The sequence below is a fragment of the Salvelinus alpinus genome, chromosome 21 (assembly GCF_045679555.1).
Source record: "Salvelinus alpinus chromosome 21, SLU_Salpinus.1, whole genome shotgun sequence".
Classification (NCBI taxonomy): Eukaryota; Metazoa; Chordata; class Actinopteri; order Salmoniformes; family Salmonidae; genus Salvelinus; species Salvelinus alpinus.
This window is the reverse complement of record NC_092106.1, coordinates 15,835,206-15,840,562: the sequence shown is the minus strand read 5'-3', so window position 1 is coordinate 15,840,562 and position 5,357 is coordinate 15,835,206.

Here is a 5,357-nt window from a genome sequence, read left to right as displayed (position 1 = left end):
GAAAAGTTGCACAAACAGTGGTATTTATACCCAAATGCACCCTCGTGTCACTCCCTTCCAAATTATTTGGAACACTGCAGCCACCTCCTGTTTCCTCCTAATTCCACATAAGTTCTCAAATAGTCACAGCCCCCGACTAATGGGATGGTCAGAATGACGACCAAAACACCTCAAGCTATTTTTCCAGACACATTTAGGCGGGAACACCTGATAGAAGAAATGCCTGTGTAGCCTGGCTGACCTATCGATTTAGCCCACCTGTCAATTTAGCCATTAGCCATGTAAAAAGCCACCACAGGCTACAGCTTTCTGCTTTGACTGATAAAATGCAACATATTAGCTCACCAATAGCATATTTATGTCCCATTGTGTCAGCAATATGTCAATATCAACAGCGAAATATTGTCATCCAATCTAACAGTAAACATAGTGGATCAATATACTGTACCAGTCAAAAGTTTGGACACACCTACTAATTCCAGGGGTTTTTCTTTATTTTTACTATTATCTACATTGTGGAATAATAGTGAAGACATAAACTATGAAATAACACATATGAAATCATGTAGTAACCAAAAAGTGTTATTCAAATCAAAACATATTTGGGATTATTCAAAGTAGACTCCCTTTGCCTTGATGCAGTGACTTAGACCGCTGCGCCACTCATGAGGCCTATTAGATTGCTTCAACACAGCTTGATGCTACCATTCATACATTATAAAGCTTTGTGTATCCACAATCCTTTCAATGGCGCATAACTTTCAGAATGTTCAAACTAAAACATTTTGAGAGCTTAAAACTTCTTGTCAATATGGGGGCGCCATTTCGACTTTGTAAAGATTTGTTCCCAAATTAAACTGCCTCGTACTCAATTCTTGCTCGTACAATATGCATATTATTATTACTATTGGATAGAAAACACTCTCTAGTTTCTAAAACCGTTTGAATTATATCTGAGAGTAAAACAGAACTCGAGTTGGAGCAATCTTCCTGTCAGGAGTTGAGAAATCTGAAATTGGGAACTCTGTACCTGGATCAGTTAAATAATTTGCAATTATTCTATTGGTCGACAAGCACTGCATGCGATTTCCCCTGGATGTCAGCAAGCGTTGAGAGTTGGAATGGTGTTGCTAGGCAGATCTGAGGCAGTATAAATAGGCTTGGCACGAGGGGTGCACCCTTTTCATCGCTCGCCATGACGCTAGACAGACCTCAGAATGGCATTCTGAGAAGCTCACGTTATCGGCTTTAGATATATCCGTCTCTGATTTTATTCGATATAGGTGTTAGAAACATCATAACGTAGTTATTTTAAACCGAGTTATATCAGTTTATATGAGTATATTGCGATTTTCGGAATTTCCTTTGTTCTGCGTTATGAACAGTTGGACACCTCTGCGCCACATAGCTAATGTTTGCTGCTAGTTCCAAAGTTGAAGAGGGCATTCTACAGCCGAGCAACGATTATTATGGACAAAGGACACCTTGCCCAAGATTCTGATGGAAGCTCAACAAATAGTAAGAAGTCTTTATGCTGTTAATTTGTATTTATGTTGAAAAATGTTAAACAATAATTCCGCCATTAATTTCGGTGCGGTCTCGCTGTAACGCACGCTGTATGTCGTAGTAATGTTAATTTAAAAAATCTAACACAGCGGTTGCATTAAGAACTAATGTATCTTTCATTTGCTGTCCAACCTGTATTTTTTAGTCAAGTTTACGATTAGTTATTGATTAGATTAGGTGCCTCTCCAAGATGGCGCCGGACAGATTGCTTGAAGTTTGGCTACTGTTGACATTGTATAACCATGATTTGTGCCGCTACATATGCACATTTTCGAACAAACCCTATATGCATTGTGTAATATGATGTTACAGGACTGTCATCTGATGAAGTTTATGAAGGTTAGTAAAAAATTATATATCTTTTGCTGGTTTGTTACGATCGCTAACCTTTGCTGCTGGTAAATGGCTTGTGTTTCTGGCTATTGTGGTAAGCTAATATAATGCTATATTGTGTTTTCGCTGTAAAACACTTAAAAAATCTGAAATATTGGCTGGATTCACAAGATGTTGGTCTTTCATTTGCTGTACGCTGTGTATTTTTCAGAAATGTTTTATGATGAGTATTTAGGTATTTGACGTTGGTCTCTGTAATTATTCTGGCTGCTTCGGCGCTATTTCAGATTGCAGCTGCAATGTAGAACTGTGATTTATACCTGAAATATGCACATTTTTCTAACAAAACATATGCTATACAATAAATATGTTATCAGACTGTCATCTGATGAAGTTGTTTCTTGGTTAGTGACTATTTATATCTTTATTTGGTCGAATTTGTGATAGCTACCTATGCAGGAAAAAAATGGTGGGAAAAAAAAGTTGTGTCTTTTGCTATGGTGGTTAGCTAATAGAAATACATAGTGTCTTCCCTGTAAAACATTTTAAAAATCAGAAATGATGGCTTTCATTTGGTGTCTTGGACTTGTGATTTCATTTTATTATATGATATCCCTGTGGCTTTAGGCTAGGCTATGCTAGTCAGCTTATTTGATGGGGGGATCCCGGATCCGGGGTTGTGACTCGTTAGAGGTTGAAAACCCATTCTATGGCGTATGATGTTATTGTACTCACTCTAGCTTACTATACTAGGCCACTATAAACCCACTATAAGAACTCCCCAAACAACAAACCACCCCAAAATAACTCACTTTAAAGCTAGAATCCTTAATTGAAACAATAACAAAGCTTCTCCCCGCCCCTGTTTTGCTTAAAAGCAAAGGGATGAGGTTGAATCAATGTAGCCACTCTCGAATTCACACACACAGAGCTATGGATGCAAGGACTGACCACCCATGATATCAAATTTATACAGTGTTTCTTCACACTTACATTGTTTAAAGACATTGGAGTAAAACAAGCTTATATTTTGGGTTATGATGGGGTAACGACAGCTAAAGCACAAATCATTTTGACACCTATCTTTTTTAGATTTTTTTTGTATTTCTTGTTAAACAAAATATTTATATTTTTTGCATGCAATATAGCTTTGCATTATTTATTTTATAGTCTTTTTTGCTCATCTTTACCAAAGTGCCAATAATTTTGGGTGTGACTGTATTTTATGTTTTATGTGGACCCCAGGAACAGTAGTTGTTGTCTTTTTGGCCTTGCCGCCGTTTTCGCACTTTCCGACCCTGAACCATCAAATTTTGGTTCAGGCACAACACCAACAACCCCTCACTGTCTTGGGATGTCTATCTGAAAGCGGCAGTGGTGGGATTCAAACCCGTGTCGCCATGGGTTGGCATAACCTTTACTCTACTGTAATGTACTGAACTGTACTGAGCTGTATTGTACTATACTGTACTGTATTGGACTGCACCTTGGCATAGATTCTACAAGTGGAGGGATGGGACACAATTATTCCATGAGAAATGCCATCATAAAAAATACATTCTTATGGTGGTGGAAAACACTTTCTCAGGCGCCGGTCCAAAATCTCCCACAAGTGTTCAATTGGTTTGAGATCTGGTGACTGAGACTGACATGGCATATGGCTACATCTTTTTCATGCTCACCAAACCATTCAGTGATCACTCGTGCCTTGTGAATGGGGGCATTGTCATCCTATGGGGGCATAGCCATCGTAGACAAAATAATGGTGAAAAAAATGGCCTGCCCAGCATTTTTATACATGACGCTAAGCATGATGGGATTGCTTAATTAACTAAGAAACCACACCTGTGTGGAAGCACCTGCTTTCAACATATACTTTGTATCCCTCATTCAATCAAGTGTTTCCATTATTTTGCCAATTATCTGTACTTTTCTAGTCATTATTATTCGCCTTCCGCTGCTCTAGCGCAGATATTCACAAACTGGGGTACTTGTACCCCCAGGGGTACGCGCAATGCCGTCAGGGGTACGCAAAATAAAAATGTGATTCACATTTAAAAATAATAATAATAATAATATATATGTATATATATACAGTTGGTCAAAAAAGTATTTAGTCAGCCACCAATTGTGCAAGTTCTCCCACTTAAAAAGATGAGGCCTGTAATTTTCATCATAGGTACACTTCAACTATGACAGACAAAATGAGGGAAAAAAATCCAGAAAATCACATTGTGATCACAAAATCACTGCTTCTTAACACAATGCGCCTCCAACCCAGAAGCCAGCCACACCAATGTGTCGGAGGAAACACTGTGTACCTGGCCCCCTTGGTTAGCGCGCACTGTGCCCGGCCCGCCACAGGAGTCGCTGGAGCGCGATGAGACAAGGATATCCCTACCGGCCAAACCCTCCCTAACCCGGACGACACTATGCCAATTGTGCGTCGCCCCACGGACCTCCCGGTCGCGGCCGGCTGCGACAGAGCCTGGGCGCGAACCCAGAGACTCTGGTGGCGTAGCTAGCACTGCGATGCAGTACATTGTAGGATTTTTAATGAATTTATTTGCAAATTATGGTGGAAAATAAGTATTTGGTCACCTACAAACAAGCAAGATTTCTGGCTCTCACAGACCTGTAACTTCTTCTTTAAGAAGCTCCTCTGTCCTCCACTCGTTACCTGTATTAATGGCACCTGTTTGAACTTGTTATCAGTATAAAAGACACCTGTCCACAACCTCAAACAGTCACACTCCAAACTCCACTATGGCCAAGACCAAAGAGCTGTCAAAGGACACCAGAAACAAAATTGTAGACCTGCACCAGGCTGGGAAGACTGAATCCGCAATAGGTAAGCAGCTTGGTTTGAAGAAATCAACTGTGGGAGCAATTATTAGGAAATGGAAGACATACAAGACCACTGATAATCTCCCTCGATCTGGGGCTCCACGCAAGATCTCACCCCGTGGGGTCAAAATGATCACAAGAACCACACGGGGGGACCTAGTGAATGACCTGCAGAGAGCTGGGACCAAAGTAACAAAGCCTACCTTCAGCAAGGGCATTGAAGATGAAACGTGGCTGGGTCTTTCAGCATGACAATGATCCCAAACACACCGCCCGGGCAACGAAGGAGTGGCTTCGTAAGAAGCATTTCAAGGTCCTGGAGTGGCCTAGCCAGTCTCCAGATCTCAACCCCATAGAAAATCTTTGGAGGGAGTTGAAAGTCCGTGTTGCCCAGCAACAGCCCCAAAACATCACTGCTCTAGAGGAGATCTGCATGGAGGAATGGGCCAAAATACCAGCAACAGTGTGTGAAAACCTTGTGAAGACTTACAGAAAATGTTTGACCTCTGTCATTGCCAACAAAGGGTATATAACAAAGTATTGAGATAAACTTTTGTTATTGACCAAATACTTATTTTCCACCATAATTTGCAAATAAATTCATTAAAAAT